The sequence below is a fragment of the Rattus norvegicus genome, chromosome 2 (assembly GCF_036323735.1).
Source record: "Rattus norvegicus strain BN/NHsdMcwi chromosome 2, GRCr8, whole genome shotgun sequence".
Lineage (NCBI taxonomy): Eukaryota > Metazoa > Chordata > Mammalia > Rodentia > Muridae > Rattus > Rattus norvegicus.
Genome location: NC_086020.1, coordinates 200660145 through 200682631, shown reverse-complemented (window position 1 = coordinate 200682631; position 22487 = coordinate 200660145). Strand labels below are relative to the sequence as shown.

The window sequence follows — 22487 nt, the reverse complement described above, 5'->3', positions numbered from 1 at the left end:
ATGATCACTGATGTCTACCATATCAAAAAAAGATATATATATATATATATATATATACATATATATGGGAGGTTGTTAAGTAGGAGAGAGAGAGAGAGAGAGAGAGAGAGAGAGAGAGAGTTAATCATAGAAACTAAAGAAGACACAGCTAAGTTCTGATTCTCTTTAGAAGGAGGGATACACACACACACACACACACACACACACACACACACAATGCTTTCAAACTAAAAAAAAAATCAAAATCTAGAATGACATTTCCCAAAGAAAGACATAATTGACCAGAAAGCATATGAAAAAAATAATTATCATCATTAATAATTATTGCAACCAATACTATAGGGAGCCAATACTTCACTCCAGGAAACAATAACTACTGTCCAAGAGCCAAAACACAATTGTAAGTCTGTGGGGAAAAGAGAGTACTTGTGAGCTCATTAGTGAGACGGTACTTTGGTGTAGTCATTATGAAAAACAATATGGAAGATACTTGGCTTATCTTCTTCCACTATTGCTGTGATAAGATACCCAGACAAAAGCAGGGGATTCTGGCTTATCCATCAATGTGGAGTCCATCAAGACAGAGAAGTCAAGGCATCAGGAGCTTGAGACAGATGGCCACAGTGCATCCACAGTCAAGAAGCAGAGAGTGAAGAATGCTTTCCCTTTCTCTATTTTACACAGTCTAGGAGCTTCGGCCCAGTAAATAGTACACCCACAGTCAAGATGATTCATCCACCTCAATTAAATTAATCCAGGTATAGACTGCGATTGTCTCCCATCTGATTCTAGATTCTGTTAAGTTGACAATATCTGCTGTATTAGAATCAAGGATCGCGTCCAGACAGATCACACCAGGTCAGTACAGTTCCATGGGAGAGGTTTATTGTGGGGAAAAGGACAAAGCAGGCAGTAAAGATGAAGAGAGAAAAAGAGAGCGAAGGTCAGGAGGGGTCTGCCTTTTATTTGGGTTGGGAGGTAACCACACACAGGTAAAGGTTGGCCAGGTGGATGCTGGGAATGTACGGTGATTGCCATGGCAACAGATTCACAGATTCCTCTTGCCTATGAGTGATGTCTCCGTCATCCCTAGATTTGGAGGTGACTTATAACCTTAAAGTCTGTTCCTGACTGTAAAGCCAGTTCCTAATGTGAACATACCTCCTGTTTTCTTAACATAAAAAGAAGAAAATGGAGAGGAGGAAGCCAATAGTGAAAGGGGAATAGGGGCACCAGATCTCTTAATCTGATTCCTGTTGTCTAGGGGCATCATCAATTTCAGGGTGTAGGTGACTTTCACCATCAGGGTCCACTTGGTAAACATTTACATCAGGCTCCTCTGTGGACAACAGCTGGTTATCCTGTAAGGGGAACTGATTAATTGTTTAGTTAGATATTTTTTATATTTGTTGTTGAGGGAATGTAGAAACAAGATTAATGAGACAGGAAGAAATAATACCAGGAAGATGACTAGGAAAGGTGTTATGAAAGGGAGTATCCACTTTCATATAGGGTTTTCAAAAATCCAAGAATTGGAGGCCTCATGTTTCTTGAAACTCTGAATGTCTGATTGTAGCTCTTGGATTTTATTTCTCTCTATCCCAGATTGGTTGATGTAGAAACAGCATACTTCTTGGAGGAACAGGCAAAGACCACCTTCTTTAGCTGTCAGGACATCCAGCCCCATCCGTTCTGAAGTACCACAGCTGCCAAAGAAACGTTGTTTCTAGATGGTAAATATGGTTTCAGACATTTTTTGAAAACCAATGTTAAGCTTGGAAGTGAATTTATCATATTGGGTTATGGAAGTCATTATCTCTGCAAGTCCAGTACCAGGACCTATGACTATGCCTACAGCAACACAGAAGGGTGCAAACTGAACTGCCCTCTTACGTTGGACAGATATCATATCTGAACTGGGATTGACAGAGGCTAATTTCCCTGAATTATTCCTAGTTGAGGGAAAAGGATCACCGACATGCAAACTCCTGACCCACTGGCAGGTAGGCGATGATAAACCCGAGTGCTAAAAAATTGATGTGTTTTTGGACTGCAGGGCATTATGGCAAAGATCGGGTACCAAGGGTAGTGGTTCTATTGCAGTCTAGTGAATTTAGTGTAGCTACATAATGTGTCCTGGAGGTCTTAAAACTGTTTGCCATGCCAAAAAAGAGGGAGAGAAGAAAGATATGGAGTCACGACAACATCAGAGTCAGGGCAGCTGACAAAAGGTGAGGTAAGGTTATTTGGCAGTATCACCGGAGAGATTGTAAATGGCAAATGTGAGTTTATTCCAGGGGGTACACATAGCCAGCAATCTTTAAAGCAACCAGATTGGATGACTTAAGGAGTTGTAAGCTGAAATCTGAAGCAAAAGGTGAAATGACAAGTTAGTGCCATTTATGAGGGAGGCTGTCAAGGATGTAAGGACCTCAGAGGAGTGTTTGATTACTTCTCCTACTTTTCTGATATCTAGAGGTTGGGCAATTGAGACGTATTTTCTCCAGATATAGATAGTACTTACTTGGGACCCAGCTTGATTTTACAGGGGAGCTTATCAACAATTCTTGTCTCCCACCTGAGATTCCATGGACCTTGTATGTAGAAAAAGAGTGTCTAGCATTGTTGATAGAAGAAGTGATTGGTCTGTGATCCTAGTATATATGTATCTAGCAAGACCAATATGTACAACCCCATAGTCATCGGGCCATTTTTTACAATCAAGTTTTATCTGGTCAAAGAGAAAGCAAGTAAAGAGGTCATAATATTTAAACAGAATAATAGATACAGGGTTGATAGCAATTTGGATTGGTTCCTGGCATCTGGCTATGGAGCAGTTTTCTGACTCTATTTGGAAATACGTTATCAGTGGGGGTTTCTTAAATCTCAAATCTCTATTTGTAAGGGCTACACTGAAAATGAACCGCAGTGGGGGATGAGAAGCTCATGTCTTATCCAGTGGGATCAAGCGCAGCTGCTTCAGTGGAGTCTCATCTTCTGTGATTGGGGACAAGGTGGGTGGTAGATGTGTATGAAGAATTTTTAGGTGAAAGGATGAAAGGTTTGAGGTGAGACAGATGGACCAAACGAGAGAGTCCCTCAAGTTTAACAGCTACAGGGGTCATGAGAATTACCCTGAAAGGGACCTGCTATTTAGAAGAGAGAGAGGTAAGGGCTGATGGTCTGGAGAGGATAGAAGAACTTGGTCTCCATTTTGACCACTATAGATGGTGGTCAGCAAAGTTCCATAGGAGAGAGAGGAGGTGGCAAACTATTGGGGTTTGAGAGAGGAGAGCATTTAGGTGAAAAACCAGGAGTTAGGATAGGGTGTCCATACATGAGTTCGAAGGGTGAGATGAGGAGAGGTCACTTGGGGAAAGCTCAGAGCCTGAAAAGATCCAGAGGTAGGAGTTTTAACCAGTCAAGGTGAAGTTCTTGTCATAACTTGACAAGAGTGGTTTTTAAAGAATGGTTGGTTCTTTCTACCTTACCTGAAGATTGAGGGTGGTAGGGAATATGAAACTGCCAGGGGATGTCTAGGGTCTTAGATAGAATTTGAGAAATATGGGAGTGAATTCATGGACATTGTCTGACTGGAGGGAGGCAAAAACACCAAATCAGGGGATAGTCTTTCAGAGAAGGAGATCAGACACTGTTGTGGAGCCCTTTTGTTAGTTGTGGGAAATTCTTGAACCCACCCCAGAAGATGTCTACCAAGACCAGGAAGTACTTGATTTGACAGTGCGCATGTGGGTACAGTCAAGTTGCCAGTCCATTCAAGGAAGGGAACCTCTAGCCTGATGAGTAGGAAAGGAGGTGCTATGACACCTTGAGTTGGAGTCTGACATCTCACAGATTTTGCAAGAGGCAGTGATCGATTTTAAGAAACTTAAGTTATCAGGAGTAGGCTGCAGGTGGGTCTTTAAAAAGACAATTTTGAATGTTAGGATGACAGAGCTGGTGAGGATAGGACAGTGTTTGAAGAGTGTCAGGGAGTGAGGGTGGGGATGTGGGTTGTAATGTAAAAATGCCCTGGGACGGGTGAGAGGAGTCTAGGCCCCTAAGGGCCGCAGCTCTAGCTGCCTCATTAGCTCGGTTGTTTCCCGAGAATGGAATCATCTCTCTGGTGGGATCTGCATTGGACAATCCCAATAACTGTGAAGAGATAGGAGACCTTTAGCATGGCCATAATTTGGTTTGCATTAGTTACTGATCCTTCTTTAGTCATAAGTAACCCATGCTCCTTCCAGATAGCGGTGCGGGAAGGGAAGATATGGAAAGCATATTTGGAGTCTGTAGATGTTGAGATACTGTCCCAGTGCCAGTTGAAAGGCACAGGTAAGGACTATTAGTTCAGCCTGTTGGTTGGTAGTATGAACAGGAAGGGCCTATGTCTCAACCACCTCTGTGTCTGACTACCCCAGGGATTCTGGGACAGTCAGCTCTTCTGGTCCCTTCATGTAGAAAGGAGCTTTCATCTGTATGCCAGGTATAAACGTCCTGAGGCAATGTGCCCTCATGTATGTGTGAAGGATGAGGTAATATTTCCTCTAACATTTCAATGCAGGAGTGAGATGGGGAGTTGTTAGTATCTGGTCAAGGAAGAAGATTGGAAATATTAAGAGGTGGGCATAATTGGAAGGTGAGTGTGGAGTCTTCTATTGGTGCTACCTAAAGAGAAAGAACCCTGGAGGGAGGTAGAGTCTGTACTCCTTTGTAAGTTAGGAGCTATGACAGGTTATGAGAAGAGAAGACATTTATAGGTGACACAAAGATTAGTTTTTTTTTTTTTGACTCTCGAATAAGGAGTTCAGCAGCTGCTAAGATACTAATACAAGGTGCCCATCCCTGAATAATTAGATCTAGTTTTTTGACAGGTTTGCTACAAGTCATAAAAAGGGTCCCAGTTGGTAACCTAGGAAGGAGCCTTGGAAAGGGCTCGGTAACAGGTTTGAGAAAAGGTTCATGGTTGGGTCCTAATGCAGAATCATATAAGGGGTGGGAATAGAGGAGAAAAGGAAGGAACCCAGGAACATAAAAAACTAGCTATTCCTAGGAATGATAAAATCTCTTCCTTTGTAGAAGAAATGGTTAGATTCTGTTTCTGTTAGAGACTGAATCAGATTCTTTCTATCTAAGGTAATAACCTTGTGGGTTGGGTTAATTGTTAGTCCAAAATAAGTGACCTGAGAAGTGGAAGTAGGACTTTAGAAGGTGAGACCCTGTAGCCTCGACTGGAAAGTAAATTTATGAGAGCAGAGGTGTCAGCTTGGCTAATTTTTAGAGAAGGGCTACAGAGAAGGATATCTACATAACGAAAAATCTTAGATTGAGGGATAGACAGAGAAATTAGGTCAGAAGCCAGGGCCTGGCCAAATAGGTGGGCTGTCCCGGAATCCCTGGGGTAGGACAGTCCAGGTAAATTGAGTAGAGAAGTGAGTGTGTGGATCTGTCCAGGTAAAGGTAAATATGTCCTGTGACCAGGCGTTTAGAGAGACAGAGAAAAATTCATCCTTGAGATCTGGGACTGAGAAATTGAAAGTCCGTGAGGAGACAGTGGAAAAAAGTATTTAAGGGTTAGCCACAACAGGATGGAGAGAACCACTGCAGAATTAATGCATCTGAGGTGTTGAGTCAGGCGATAAGTTCTGTTAGGTTTCTTAGCTGCTAGTATAGGGTTATTAAATGGGGGAGTGATAGGGCAAAGGAGTTTTTTTCTTTTTCATTTTTTAAAGATTTGTTTATTATATATGTACACTGTAGCTGTCTTCAGACACACCAGAAGAAGGCATCAGATATCATTACAGATGGTTGTGAGACACCATGTGGTTCCTGGGAATTGAACTCAGGACCTCTGGAAGAGCAGTCGGTGCTCTTAACCACTGAGCCATCTCTCCTGCCCAAGTTTTTTTCTTAAGAGGTCAGAAATCATAGACTTAATCCCTTGAAGCTCTGGAGAAAGAGAGGCTATTGTGCTTGAGTGATATAACTAGTAGAGTCCAGTAATTGGATGACAACAGGAGAATGATGTTTAGCAACAGAAGAATTCTGGATGACCCAGACTCAGGGGCCTACCTGAGAAACTGGTAAAGGAAACAACATGTTAATATTAGTAGGTTGACTGGCTAAGAGCAACAGAGGGGCTGATGATCAGCTTGGGTTTAGGTGAGTGGGGAGTGGGGGACAAAGGAAATAGAGGCTATCAACTTAGCTAGAAAAGTCCTTCCCAATAAGAGGGCAGGATATATTGGCACTATCATAAAGGAATGGATGAGAAATACACCCCTAAAAATGCAAGTAAGTGGTAGGGTCTGGTGAGGGAGGTAATTGTCCTCCTACCCTGATAATGGAAAATGAGAGGGGGAAGTGGGTCCCCAACACTCCATCAGACCCGAGTAAGTGGCCCCAGTGTCTAAGAGGAAGGAGATGGACTGACCAGATACCATGATGGCTACCCGGGGGCTCCCTGATAGTGATGACGGTGGTCGAGTCAAGGAAGCTTGAGACTCTTCAATCATCCATAGCCAAGCCTTGGGGATCAGCTGGAGGGTTATCTGGGAGTGATGTCCCTCTCTCCTGTACAACATGAGGACAATCGACAGCCCAATGGCCCTCCTGATGGCACCTCGGACATGGCCCCTTTGGCTTGTTGGGGTTACATCAAGCCCTTGCCCAATGACTTTGTTGACTATATCTGTAGCAGAAGCCTAGTGGTCTCTGAGTCTGAGAGGATCAGGAGTCCAGGGCAGTGGCTGCAGCTGTCCACACAGACTTTGCCAGCATATGATATTTTTGTCTGTGGGCCTTGTCATCTCTCTTGTGGTACACTTTGAAGGCCAGCACCAAAACTTCTGCCTGTGGAGTTGGGATCCCTTCGCCAACTACTCAAGTTTAGCTTTTATATTGGGGTAGATCTGGGGAAAAAAGTGGTCATCAGAAGTTTCTTACCATCTGGGTTTTCAGGGTTTAGATTAGCATATTGTATTAAGGCTTTTGCAAGGCATTCTAAAAACTGAGATTGGTTTTCTTGTTTGTCCTGGATGACCTCTCAGAGTTTTACAAAATGTATTGGTTTTAAGGCTGCCCTATAGAGAATGGACAGGAGGCAGGTTATGAATTTATCTCTGGCTAAAATACCACCTGCGGAATTATAATTCCATTCCATTGGTCAGGTACTGCCGCAGATCTGATGGGTGTGTTTCATCTGTTTGATGAGTCTCGTCTGCATGTATTCTCGCCCGCTCCCAAACTCGCCTGCGCCCATCAGGAAGTAAATTATTAGTGAGGACCATATGTGCATCGTGGAAAGTCAGACTATAGGATTGAGTAATGTGCTGAAACTCTTTAATAAAAGCAGAGGAGTTAGAGGTATAGGAACCCAGTCTGCTTTCCACTGGAGAAAGTTCACTCAACAAGAAAGGAACATATACTATGACAAGGCTGTCTACCCCAACAATTTCCTTTATATGAAGGACTGATGCTGGGTCAGGTGTCCCTGGGGGGAGCAACTTGGGGGTTTGACTGGGGCCTTAGAAGTGGTGATGGGAGGGCTAAAGGTAGGTGACTGCAGCAGCAGTGGCTGGGGCAGCAAGAGAGTCTGTAATTGAAATCCATGTGGTGCAGTGGTGTCAGTGGTGGTCTGTCAGTCATGGTCACTGCTGGGGTCACTGTGACCAGTCTAGCAATTCCTGGGTTTCAGCACCAATACTTTTTTAAAGATTTTTATTTTTTTTTTATATATGTGACTACACTACACTATCACTATCTTCAGACACACGAGAAGAGGGCATCTGATCCCATTACAGATGATTGTGAGCCACAATGTGGTTGCTGGGAATTGAACTCAGGACCTCTGGAAGAGCAATCAGTGCTCTTAATCCCTGAACCATATCTCCACGGCCACCATAATCTTCAAAAATGTAAAAATAGACCCACTGTTCATAGGAATATTTTACCACTGTGTATATGTCAAAAAGAAATGAAATTGCTATGTTAAAGGAACACCTGTACTTCTTATTAATTGCAATTCTGTTCCTAAATGTCCAGAAATAAAAGCAACTTAAGTGTCTACAACTGATGAGTAAAATAAAATGATGTGGTTGATCTATACCAAAACTTGTCCTTCAATACATCATAAGTATGTGCAACTTCGGCTTTTATGTCTCAGTTAAAAATAAAATCAGTTTTAAAGTAATAAATGCATTATTTAGAATCTTGATAAATGCATTACATGGAGGACATTAAGATAGAAACTTGTTAAGTTCTGGCACTATTAGATGTTATAGAGATTGGATGGCTAGTTAGATGATAAATGTTTAAAAGAAACAAAAGTGTTTTGTCTGGAAAGAGAAAAATGAATAAAATAATAAGCAGGAATGAACTGCCTTTTATACTTCTACCAAAAAAAATGCCCTCAAGAAGCCCATGGAATACATCATAATAAAAAAGGGGAGAAAGGAAAATTATTGCTTAATTATAAAAATCCCGAGTTTAGTTGACTCTTCTTTAATGTTTTTAATTGAAATAGAATTGCACCACTTTTTCTGCTCCCTTTCCTTCCTCCTGTCCCTTCAGGTACCCTCCCCCGAACCTTTCCTTTTCCACCCTCCACTCTTAAGATTGTCAACAAATAACTTGATTTTTTAAATCTCTGACTCTCTGCCTGCCCTTAGGACCCTTTTCCTTCTGCTGGGTTGCCTTGTCCAGTCTTCATATGAGGCTAGGTACTTAGTTTTTTTTAACTTATGACCTGTTGGCTTCATATTTCTTGGAGGTCTGTGTTTTTCTGAAGAGAAATGGAGGAGTGAATCTGGTGAAGAGGAGAGATATAGGGAAAGGACTGGGAGGAAGGGAGGGAGGGCAAACTGTGTTGGGGGTGTAATATATGAGAGAAGAATAAGTAAATGTTAAATAAAATCTGGCATATCTATGTTTAATACAAATTTTAAAACTTCAGCATTGAATTAGCAAAATAAAGCCATATTCTCTGTTTTATATTACTTTTGAATTGATATTCACATTAATTTCCTTTAGCTAGGCACATCTTTGAGCAGAACAGCCCACATTCTCACACTTTTGAGTAGCCAGCAGTCCTCTGTGTATGTGAGAACTCTGCAAGCTGATTAGCGAATGAGCTGCGACAAAAAGTTACAAAAGTGAAATGGAAAACAACTGCCCCCCACACTGTTTAATGTGTCTACTAGGCACACAAACATTTAATTAGCTGAAATGTGTTGACAGAGTAAGACCTTCCTGATGGCTCAACAGTTTTTTACCCGAGGAATATGTTCCAAAAGTCTGGCTGAGAGAATGAATTTGTTGCAATGCTTACTGTCAGGTTCTATTGTATACATATGCTCTGTCTCAGAAGCTTAAAGAGCAGCAAGGAAGCTCAGTGCTCATTAGTAGGCACTCCCAGGATCACAGTTTCTGCCTAAGATTCTGAAAGTTAGTCCTGTTATAAGCTCAGACTTGAGCCTAGTTTTGTGCTGATTACATGGGTTATCTAAGCCCTCTTATGGCCATATGTCCTCAACTTCCTCTGCCCAAATGTTTTCATTGTCGACATTTTAGTAAAAGATGCAAACATCTCTGTGTGCAACAAGTCTCAGTTTCTCATTTCCATAGAAACTACACCAAAACCACCATCACCCCCCACCCGGAACCCTCAACCACCACTATAAAATACCAGGAATATAGGCTTCAGGATGAGCCAATGGATCTAGCCCATGAAGAACATACAATAACCCATGAGATTCATACTTTGTACTTTCCATTGAATCCACTATTCTGGAAAATGTCTGAGTAGATGTAAGAAGTATGTTTTTTTTTCCTTTATTAACTTGAGTATTTCTTATTTACATTTCGATTGTTATTCCCCTTCCCGGTTTCAGGGCCAACATCCCCCTAACTTCTCTCCCTCCCCTTCTATATGGGCTTCCCCTCTCCATCCTACCCACATTACCACCCTCCCCCCAACAACCACGTTCACTAGGTGTTCAGTATTGGCAGGACCCAGAGCTTCCCCTTCCACTGGTGCTCTTACTAGGATATTCATTGCTACCTATGGGGTCAGAGTCCAGGGTCAGTCCATGTATAGTCTTTAGGTAGTGGCTTAGTCCCTGGAAGCTCTGGTTGGTTGGCATTGTTGTTCATGTGGTGTCCCGAGCCCCTTCAAGCTCTTTCAGTCCTTTCTCTGATTCCTTCAACGGGGGTCCCGTTCTCAGTTCAGTGGTTTGCTGCTGGCATTCGCCTCTGTATTTGCTGTATTCTGGCTGTGTCTCTCAGGAGAGATCTACATCCGGTTCCTGTCAGCCTGCACTTCTTTGCTTCATCCATCTTATCTAGTTTGGTGTTTGTATGTGTATGGGACACATGTGGGACAGGCTCTGAACGAGTGTTCCTTCTGCCTCTGTTCTAAACTTTGCCTGCCTATTCCCTGCCAACGGTATTCTTGTTCCCCTTTTAAAGAAGGAGTGAAGCATTCACATTTTGGTCATCCTTCTTAATTTTATGTGTCCTGTGAATCTAGGTTAATTCAAGCATTTGGACTAATAGCCACTTATCAATGAGTGCATACCATGTGTGTTTTTCTGTGATTGGGTTACCTCACTCAGGATGATATTTTCCAGTTACATCCATTGCCTATGAATTTCATAAAGGCATTGTTTTTGATAGCTGAGTAATATTCCATTGTGTAGGTGCACCACATTTTCTGTATCCATTCCTCTGTTGAAGGGCATCTGGGTTCTTTCCAGCTTCTGGCTATTATAAATAAGGCTGCGATGAACATAGTGGAGCACGTGTCTTTTTTATATGTTGGGGCATCTTTGGGTATATGCCCAAGAGAGGTATAGCTGGGTCCTCACGTAGTTCAATGTCCAATTTTCTGAGGAACATCCAGACTGATTTCCAGAATGGTTGTACCAGTCTGTAATCCCACCAACAATGGAGGAGTGTTCCTCTTTCTTTACATCCTCGCCAGCATTTGCTGTCACCTGAGTTTTTGATCTTAGCCATTCTCACTGGTGTGAGGTCAAATCTCAGGTTTGTTTGATTTGCATTTCCCTTATGACTAAAGATGTTGAACATTTCTTTAGGTGTTTCTCAGCCATTTGGCATTCCTCAGCTGTAAATTCTTTGTTTAGCTCTGAACCTCATTTTTGAATAGGGTTATTTGTCTCCCTGCGGTCTAACTTCTTGAGTTCTTTGTATATTTGGATATAAGGCCTCTATCTGTTGTAGGATTGGTAAAGATCTTTTCCCAATCTGTTGGTTGCCGATTTGTCCTAACCACAGTGTCCTTTGCCTTACAGAAGTTTTGCAGTTTTAGGAGATCCCATTTGTTGATTCTTGATCTTAAACATAAGCCATTGGTGTTTTGTTCAGGAAATTTTCTCAAGTGCTCATCTGTTCGAGATGCTTTCCCACTTTTTCTTCTATTAGTTTGAGTGTATCTGGTTTGATGTGGAGGTCCTTGATCCACTTGGACTTAAGCTTTGTACAGGGTGATAAGCATGGATCGATCTGCATTCTTCTACATGCTGACCTCCAGTTGAACCAGCACCATTTGCTGAAAATGCTATCTTTTCTCCATTGGATGGCTTTGGCTCCTTTGTCAAAAATCAAGTGACGATAGGTGTGTGGGTTCATTTCTGGGTCTTCAATTCTATTCCATTGGTCTATCTGTCTGTCTCTGTACCAATACCATGCAGTTTTTATCACTATTGCTCTATAATACTGCTTGAGTTTAGGGATAGTGATTTCCCCAGAAGTCCTTTTATTGTTGAGGATAGTTTTAGCTATCCTGGGTTTTTTGTTATTCCAGATGAATTTGCAAATTGTTCTGTCTAACTCTCTGAAGAATTTGATTGGTATTTTGATTGGGATTGCATTGAATCTGTAGTTCGCTTTTGGTAAAATGGCCATTTTTACTGTATTAATCCTGCCAATCCATGACCATAGGAGATCTTTCCATCTTCTGAGGCCTTCTTCAATTTCTTTCTTCAGAGCCTTGAAGTTCTTATCATACAGATCTTTTACTTGCTTGGTTAAAGTCACACCGAGGAACTTTATATTATTTGGGTCTATTATGAAGGGTGTCGTTTCCCTAATTTCTTTCTCGGCTTGTTTCTCTTTTGTGTAGAGGAAGGCAACTGATTTATTTGAGTTAATGTTATACCCAGTCACTTTGCTGAAGGTGTTTATCAGGTTTAGTAGTTCTCTGGTGGAACTTTTGGGATCACTTAAATATACTATCATATCATCTACAAATAGTGATATTTTGAGGTCTTATTTTCCAATCTGTATGCCCTTGATCTCCTTTTGTTGTCTGATTGCTCTGGCTAGAACTTCAAGAACTATATTGAATAAGTAGGGAGAGAGTGGGCAGCCTTATCTAATCCCTGATTTTAGTGGGATTGCTTCAAGTTTCTCTCCATTTAGTTTAATGTTAGCAACTGGTTTGCTGTATATGGCTTTTACTATGTTTATATATGGGCCTTGAATTCCTATTCTTTCCAGGACTTTTATGATGAAGGGGTGTTGAATTTTGTCAAATGCTTTCTAAGCATCTAATGAAATGATCATGTGGTTTTGGTCTTTCAGTTTGTTTATATAATGGATTACGTTGATGGTTTTCCATATATTAAACCATCCCTGCATGCCTGGAATGAAGCCTACTTGATCATGGTAAATGATTGTTCTGATGTCCTCTTGGATTCGGTTTGCCAGAATTTTATTGAGTATTTTTGCGTCGATATTCATAAGGGAAATTGGTCTGAAGTTCTCATTCCTTGTTGGGTCTTTGTGTGGTTTTGGTATAAGAGTAATTGTTGGTTCATAGAAGGAATTCAGCAGCGCTCCATCTGTTTCAATTTTGTGGAATAGTTTGGATAGTATTGGTATGAGGTCTTCTATGAAGCTCTGATAGAATTCTGCACTGAACCCGTCTGGACCTGGGCTCCTTTTGGTTGGGAGACCTTTAATGACTGCTTCTATTTCGTTAGGAGTTTAAATGGTTTATCTGTTCCTGATTTAACTTTGGTACCTGGTATCTGTCTAGGAAATTTGTTTAAATGGTTTATCTGTTCCTGATTTAATTTGGTACCTGCTATCTGTCTAGGAAATTGTCCATTTCCTGAAGATTTTCAAGTTTTGTTGAATATAGGCTTTTGTAGTATGCTCTGATGATATTTTGAATTTCCTCTGATTCTGTAGTTATGTCTCCCTTTTCATTTCTGATTTTGTTAATTTGGACACACTCTCTGTGTCCTCTCGTTAGTCTGGCTAAGGGTTTATCTATCTTGTTGACTTTCTCAAAGAACCAACTTTTGGTTCTGTTGATTCTTTCTATGGTCCTTTTTGTTTCTCCCTGGATGATTTCAGCTCTGATTTTGATTATTTCCTGCCTTCTACTCCTCCTGGGTGTATTTGCTTCTTTTTGTTCTAGAGCTTTTAAGTGTGCTCTCAAGCTGCTGATATATGCTCTCTCATGTTTCTTTCTGCAGGCCCTCAGAGCTATGAGTTTTCCTCTTAGCACAGCTTTCATTGTGTCCCATAAGTTTGGGTATGTTGTACCTTCATTTTTATTAAATTCTAAAAAGTCTTTAATTTATTTCTTTATTTCTTCCTTGACTAGGTTATCATTGAGTAGAGCATTGTTCAATTTCCATGTATATGTGGGCATTCTTCCCTTATTGTTATTGAAGACCTGCTTTAGCCCGTGGTGGTCTGATAGGACACATGGAATTATTTTATCTTTCTGTATCTGTTGAGGCCTATTTTATGAACTATTATATGGTCAATTTTGGAGAAAGTACCATGAGGTGGTGAGAAGAAGGTATATCCTTTTGTTTTAGGATAGAATGTCCTATAATTATCTGTTAAGTGCATTTGGTTCATGACTTCTCTTAGTCTGTCTACGTTCTGTTTAATTTCTGTTTCCATGATCTGTCCATTGATGAGAGTGGGGTGTTGAAATCTCCCACTATTATTGTGTGAGGTGCAATGTGTGCTTTGAGCTTTAGTAAGGTTTCTTTTATGTATTTTGGTGCTCTTGTATTTGGAGCATAGATATTTAGGATTGAGAGTTCATCTTGGTGGATTTTTCCTTTGATGAATATGAAGTGTTCTTCTTTATCTTTTTTGATGACTTTTAGTTGAAAATCGATTTTATTCAATATTAGAATGGCTATTCCAGCTTGCTTCTTCAGACCATTTGCTTGGAAAGTTGTTTTCCAGCCTTTCACTCTGAGGTAGTGTCATTTTAAAATAGATTGGTATTTTAGTATTGGAAGATGTGAACACTCTAAAATCTATATTATAATTACTCACAGACACTTCCTCATACTTCAACAAGATGTGAAATTGTCTAAACTGGGTTTAAAGAAAACAACACAAAAATAAATACAGGATTAAATACTGTTTGTCCATGGTTTCTGTCTGGAGATCTGTCAATCATTAATATACTGGGAATATTAATCACAACCCTTTATTTATAGGACTGCAAAAATCTCACATTTGTATCTTTAAGTTGACATGCCTAACAACAGGGAAATAATTCCAAATCAACATAATAATTTGCATAGTTCCCTTCATTCATTGTGTTTGTCATTTAGGCCACAGCAAACTGTATCTAATCAGTAAAGGGGAACTTTTTAATGTTTGAAGGGTTCACTTGTTTGCTCGGTTTGGATTTTATTTTTCAGGAAGCAGTGTTAACATTTAAGCCAGCACATGGGGCATGAGAAACTTGCAATCTGCCAGGGAATTCCACATGAGCATTTTTTTTACTTCTTTTCTTTTGTTTATTTTCTTTGGTTTGTCTGCTTTTTCTAATTAGTCTCATCCATACTCATTGTGCAATTCTGCTGTGAAAGTGCTTAAAGGCATGGGAAAGCATAAGTATATATAATTAGTATAGTATCATTCAGAAACTACAACAGTCAAAGACTTGAATACTGTGAATAAATTGTCTGACACCGTATGGGGAGAACTCTTTTTTTAAACACTTTATAGTTACAGGTATCCTAGGAAAAGTTCAAGACCCCATAAAGACTCCACATGAATGCCTTCATTTTTATTTTATTTAAATTTAATTATTATTTACATGCATGTGTGTGTCTATGTGAGTGAATGCTATATGTGTGTAGGTTCCCCTAGAGATAAAGATAGGACATCAAATATCTTAAACTGGATTCAAAAATGGTTTCAAGCCATTCAGTGGGGTACATTCAGTGGGGAACTGAAATCAGAACCTTGAAGAGCAACATATATTCTTAACCACTGAACCAGCTCTCTAACCACTTGGTTTTATTTTTTAAATGCTCATCCACTGTTACTTCATCATTCACTTGAGAATCTTGTCTAACTATGTTAAGAGAATTTCAGTTCCTGAATAAAATATCTTTGTGCTTTTTGAAAATATTCTATTCTTAGATATTTCTGAGAGTTTAGTAATGCCATTCTAAGCTTTCCTGTTTCTATAATACAGTTTGCCTAAGTCAAAGTATTTCAGTAGTTTAAACTGCTAAATATTGTAGAGTCTGCACAGTACACATTACAGGACCAACGAGCCATGGTCATCTTGCAAAACTTTTATCAATCATCACTTGAAGCCTCATTGTCTAGAAGTTAACTAGTGAACAATATATTTGATTTGCTCATAGGAAGATTGAAAAGACTTCATTTCCTCAATAAGTTTTTTTTAATCATCCTTCACTGGTAACTGGTCTTTACATTAAACATAAAGATACTATTTCTTAACACTTGATAAAGACACGAGGGGAAGCAATGTTAGTTCTGGTTTTTTGTTTTTACGTTGGTTTACACGTAGTCCTCATATCTTTATCATTCCATGTCTTGGTTTTCTCATTCGTAAAATGAAGATCATAGAATTAGCTGTTTCATAGGTTGCAATGGTTGTGCTTTAAAATATGCAAAATGTGTATGATAATTAAGCTATTAGAACAGTATTAGCTACTGTGTTGACTTATTAGACAAATAAGTCAGACTTATTTCAAGTCCACAGGTCCGACGTCATAGCAAAGATGGCATTGTATGCTGTTAGGGATAAAGGAAACCAGCTCCCAGCCCACCTTCCATTGCTGTCATTAGTTTAATATGTGTGCAGTGTAATCGTTTGCCATTTGTTTCAGTCAACGTGCTTTATCCTCTTTGTTCTTTCCTCTTTTTACTGCTTTCTTTTCCTCCCTACTTGCTTCTTTCCTGCCTTTTTCTTCCTTCTCTGTGGGGCAGTAAACCATGCCAGGAAGCTTGGTGGGTAGGGTTGATTGAGACCCCAGAACCTCATACCTGAGATAGTAAATGCCTTCCTGCAACTTGACAAATTCCTGGCCTTGATCACATGCCACACTTCCCACATAAGGAAATGTGACTTGTCATCATGTAGGCCTAGAACAGAATTCTCCATGCTAACAGTGTACCTAGAGGCCCTGAGGGTTTAGCCAATAGGCTTCTCTTCCCAGACATTCCTCCTTGTAAAAGGTATTTAATCTCGAGTCCACTTTCAGAAGTTGGTACTTTATTTTCCATGATAAACAGTCAATAAACAGTTTTGAAGCATGGACTATCTCTTTCATCAAGATTCACTATTCACTCTCCTAGATCCAGCAGACCGGATGGTACCTGAGGTGTCACTGGCAGATAAAGATGCTGTTTGGAGCTTCTGGCAGGCCCCTGTAGATGAATCACAGAAGAGACCTTTGAGATTTTTGGAGCAAAGCTCTACCATCTGCAGACCACTATTCTCCCTTTGAAAAACAGCTTTTGGCCTGCTATTGTGCCTTAGTGGAAACTGAACTTTTGACAATAGGACACCAATTTACCATGCAACCTGAACTGCCTACCATGAACTGGGTGTCCTAAAGTAGGATGTACAAAGCAGCATTCTCTTATCAAATGGAAGTGGTATATATGTGATTGGGCCCAAGTAGGTCCTGAAGGCACAAGAAAGCTATATGAAGAAGTTGTTCAAATACCTGGGATTTTTTTTCTCCTGTTACAATGCCATCTGCTGCCAAGCATGCACCTATAGACTCATGGGGTGTTCCCTGTGATCGCCTGACTAAAGAAGAGTAATAACTGATTTACTGATGGCTCTGAATGTTATGCAGGCACCAACCAGAAGTGGACAACCCCTTTCCGAGACAACCCTGAAAGATAAAAGTGAAGAAAAATCTTCACAATGGGCAGAACTTTGAGCAATACACATGGTATTACAGTTTTCTTTTTGAAGAAGAAATGGCCAGATGTACAATTTTTCACTGACTCATGGGCTGTAGCCAATGGATTGGCTGGAAGGCCAGAACTTGGAAAGATCATGACTGGAAAATTGGTGAGAAAGACATCTGGGAAAGAAGTATGTGTGTAGATTTCTCCAAATGGGCAAAGGATGCGAAGATATTTGTGTCCCATGTAAATGCTCAGCAAAAGGTGACTTCAGCTGAGGAGAAGTTCAATAATCAAGTGGATAAGTGTGGACATTCAGACTCTTTCCCCAGCCATCCCTGTCATTGCTCAATGGGCACATGGACAAAGTGGCTATGGTAGCCGAGATGGAGGTTATGCTTGGGCTCAACAACATGGACTTCCAGTCATCAAGGCTGACCTGGCGACACTTCTGCTGAATACCATATCTGCCAACAGCAGAGACCAACACTGAGCCCCAAATATGGCACTATTCCTCAAGGTGACCAGCCAGAAACCTGGTGGCAGATTGACTACATTTGACCACTTCCTCCCTGGAAATTGTACTGTTTTGTTCTTACTGGAGTACATACTTATTCTGATTATGGATTTGCCTTTCCTATATGTAATGCTTCTGCCAAAACCACTATTTGTGGACTTACAGGAGTCATGGTATTCCACACAGTATTGTTTCTGACCAAAGAACTCATTTCATAGCCAGAGAAGTGCAACAGTAGACCCATGATCATGGAATCCATTAATCTTATCATGTTCCACATCATCCTGAAGCAGCTTGTCTGATACAAAGGTGGGATGGCTTTTTGAAGACACAGTTGCAGTGACAATTAGGTGGCAGTAACATGGAGGGCTGAGTCAGAGTTCTTTAGAAGGCAATACATGCTCTGAATCAGCATCCAATATATGATACACTTCCTCCCATATCCAGGATCCATGGGTCCAGGAATTACTCCTAGTGATCTTCTAGGAAAATTTTTGCTTCCTGTCCCCCACAACTCTAGGTTCTGCTGGCCTAGAAATTTTGGTTCCAGAGTGGGGGACGTGATTCTACCAGGAGCCACAACAAACACTCCATTGAACTGGAAGCTCAGACTTCCCCCCCTGGTTATTTTGGTCTTCTAATGCCCTTAAACCCACAGGATAAGAAAGGAATAACAGTGTTATGAGAGGAGATAGATTCAGATTACAATGGAGAGATTGCCTCTCCACAATGGAGGTCAAAAGGATTATGTCTGGAATGCAGGAAATCCCTTAGGGTATCTCTTAGTACTGCCATGTCCTGTGATTAAAATCAATGGGAAACTACAACAGCCTAATCCAAACAGGATGACAAAAGATGCAGATTCATCAGGAATGGAGGTGTGGGTCACTCCTCCAGGAAAAGATCCAAGACCTGCTGAGGTGCTTGCAAAGAGTAGAGCAAATACAGCAAAGGAAGGTCATTATAAATACCAGTGAAGGCCATGTAACCAGTTGCAGAAACAAGGATTATAAAGTAATATGAATGCTTCTGTTTTATTTTGTTAAGAACAAATTTGTCTTTTTCCAATTTCTTTAACATCCATTGGTATTTAAGTTGAAATACTGAAAGAATGTTCCCAAGGGACATTGCCCCTTTATAAATTTACAAATGCATTTTACAAATGGAATAATTATATCATGTTAGGGATATTCATGACCTTGTTATTGTTTCGTGTGGATATGAGATATTATTTGTGTCAAGTTGACAAAGTGCGGATTGTAGTGGCTATTTCTGGTTGTAAACTTGATTATATCTGGAATGAACTATAATCTAAAATTGGAAGGCTCAACTGTGGTCCTGATCTTGAGCCTGGGAGATACAAGTTTCTGACCTGTATCTTGGCATGGAGATCTTGAGCCATAGTGGCTATGAATCCCAGGAAAATAAGGCAAGGAGATCTCTGAGTTCAAGGTCATCTGGGACAAAGTAAGTCCCAGATGCAGGCCTGGTGGTACACACCTTTAATCTGCATCATACCTTCTGCCGAAGATCTACATAAGGACATTGTAGGAAGGAATATGATCTCTTCTTCACCTGCTTGTTTTGTGGGACTGAGCAATTGCAAGGATCCTTGGACTTCCATTCACAGATGCTGCTGACCACTTTTGGGCAGTTGGACTATAGACTATAAGTCATTAACAAATTCCCTTACTAAGTAATACCTATGGGTATAAGTTCTGTGACTCTAGAGAAGCCTGACTAATGCATCCGCCATGGAGAGCAAGAAGTATGTCGTTGACTACCAGGCCACAGCCTAAGTCTCCCATTGAAGGTCTCTCTGCGCTTCCAGCCACAGCCACCACCAAGATAAGGACAATCATTGTTGAGCTAAGCTGGAGCTCCCCATTTCCCCTGGTGCTAGATGCCATCCTCAGCTTGTGGGCCCCAAACTTGGCTCCTAACTCCTCATGACTCAGTGATGCCTAGATGTCCAGGAGTTGGGAACATCTAGTCCTGGCCTCATCAGGGACCTGTAGGTGTCAACACTTCATTCCCGACTTCTCTGTGCAATTCTCCAGTGATGACTAGTGATCCAGAAGCCAGGGAATACCACTTCTGGCTTTCTCATATCTCAGACTGCGCTTTCCCAGCCCTGGAATGGTTTTTCCACAATCCCCTGAAACCCAGCACGCACCCAGTCATGCATGGTATAAGCACAGTCAAAATCCTGTGTTTCACTTCCAAAGTGACTGTGCCCTGTAGTGAGACAAAATACTGTCCCACACTTCTTTACTGAGTCCTTTCTTTTTTCAGTGAATATATAATTATATGACTTGTACTATTTTTTCTGCTCATCATGACCCCACACTAAACAAATATTTGAAAAGATCTGGTGATGTATGTTGGGATATTACTGGACTGTAGAAATAGAAATCAATGACATCTCTAAAAATTCTGTGACACTATTACCTGTTGTGCACATTTATATAAACCCACAGTATTAACAGTGCCAGTGACAAGAACATTTGTAAGAAACTAGAGAGAAGTGAGCAAATTTCTAGGACAAATTTGTATTAAGATGATAAATTTGGAAACTAAAAAAAAAAAGCTGCGCATATAGCTTAGATGATATCATGTTTTTTTTTAATATCTGTGGAGCTCTGGGTTTGATTACCAGCACTGCATCTACCAGTCATGGAGCTGCTGTCTGTAGTCTTCATTTTGTACAAAATACTCTTGGGTCTACCTTAGACTTCAGGATTGTTATGAGAGGTATTTTCTTTTGACAAATCAAATATATTAACTCTGTTAGAGCTGTTTTTAAGCTATATACTATTAATATACTAGATTTAATATGAAAATATGTATAATGACTTAGTAAAAAATTAAATTGCTTGCATGTTGAAACAGAATGATATATATTGTTCAATCAAGTAGAATATTAATATTAATTTACTTATATCTACTGGAGAAATATATACTCATTGAAAGTACAAATTGGAAGAAAAAAAAACACATAGGGAACACATGACTTACAATACCAAATGCAAAGAGAAAAATCAACTACAACATTGAAGAAAATCACCCTCCCTTCAAGCACAAATATCAAACTCAAGAAGTTCTGATAGTCCTCGTGGAGATTCACAGGAACTCAGGTGAAGACTGTTGACTCAGAATCGCAATTAATCTAAGAGATACAATTTGCTGTCAACCAAGGGAAAAGATTCATAAGACAGAAGTTTTCAAAGTTCCTGAGTATGGAACTTCTTTCACCTCCGGAATTTATTACCTTATCAGAATCAGTGTATGTAAGAACACACACATACGATGTTGACAACTGTGGTATCACATCTAAATTTCAATTTCCAAAGATTTTTAGGAAAAGAAGGTCTTCATAATATACAGATAACCAACCTGTTGATTTCACACAATGTTACATTCAGCCTCAAATATTGGTAAAAATTGTTTTTATGTTACCTGATGTGCCAAGCTAAGTCTCATGGTTAGTTATTCTAGTATAGGAACCTCTTAAAAATATATAGGTATATAAGAGGTATGTAAAAGGAGTCACCAACACCAGGAGATAAAGGCCCAAACTGACCTCTCTTGAAACCTGGCAAAACTTCTAATGTAAGGAATGGACTATAACTGATTGTGTTGCTGGTCAAATTGTGCCCATAGAAACCACTAACAGCCCAGGCTAATACAAAAGCTCTGGTTGCAGTCCACAAACTGATTTAAAGCCCTATTGATGCAAGCAACACCTATATATTTCATTGAACATGAAGCGGTTGAGCTGGTGCCTACCCAAAGCCTTCATCCCTGCTCACTAGTGTTCACGATACTGGAAAGTATCGTGCTCACTACCCAAGGAAGAAGATGAACACCAATCACAAATTATGTGATCTACGGTAGTGAACTGTCTGCAAGATATGCTAGCACAAGGTAGCAAACGTTTTACATTGTGGAAGTAACAAACCGATACTTGATTGGATTTAAGGCCCACTCAAGGAGAGGTCTGACACTCCTTGGGTGGCCAAGAGCTTGAGTCAATAGAATAGGCTGGAGATCTAGGAGAAAACCATATACTATTATAGGATCATAGCAATCAAATTACTTTTAATGACATTCTGTTATACCAATCATCAGAGAACTTACAACTGCAGTTGGCGGAAATTAATACAAGACCCACAATTGGGCAGTGTAGAAAGAGAGAGAAACTGGACCACTCGGTCATAAGTGAGTTGTTTCATCAAATTTCTCCCCTTGTGGGTCAGGGAACTGTGCATAAGAGTCAGAAAGAGGGTGGAAGACACCAGAGAACAATGACTTCCTTAGGCAACAGTACTGACACACAAAGGAACTCACAGATACTGTGCAGCCATACACAGGACCTGCATGGGTTCAAATGGGTTCCAGCATCTAGAGAGAAGTGGACACCAACCCCCACCTCTAACCCAGAAGCTATCTCCAATTGACAATCACACCGGAGTTAAAGTTTAGTTTATGAAGATTTCCCATGGCGTTTCACTGGGTATACAATCCACACTTAAGGGAGGCCCCAGGCCCAGCACTGAATGGGCAACACAAACAGTACTCAATGGTATGTTCAGATATGTTTCTTCTCAAAGTGCTTTGGCCATTTTTACCTCACTTGTCCTCTGCTTATCAATTTCATGGCTTCTGATTTTGTGTTTCTATGGGTTTTGTGTGAGAGAGTGCGTGTATTTCTTCCTATGTATATGTTCCTCCTGTCTTTTCTTTGGTTGTGCTTTTCTCAATTTTATTCTGATTTATT

The 22487-nt window shown here is 40.4% G+C and overlaps 1 long non-coding RNA gene across 1 annotated transcript; it reads left to right on the top strand.

Annotated features, from left to right (window-relative positions):
• Nucleotides 1–962: 962 nt before the first annotated feature.
• Nucleotides 963–20456, top strand: LOC102547648 (uncharacterized). The gene is made up of 3 exons (XR_351967.5): nt 963–1101; nt 1606–1733; nt 16627–20456. It is a non-coding gene; the product is annotated as an uncharacterized LOC102547648 (long non-coding RNA).
• The last annotated feature ends 2031 nt before the right edge of the window (nt 20457–22487 follow it).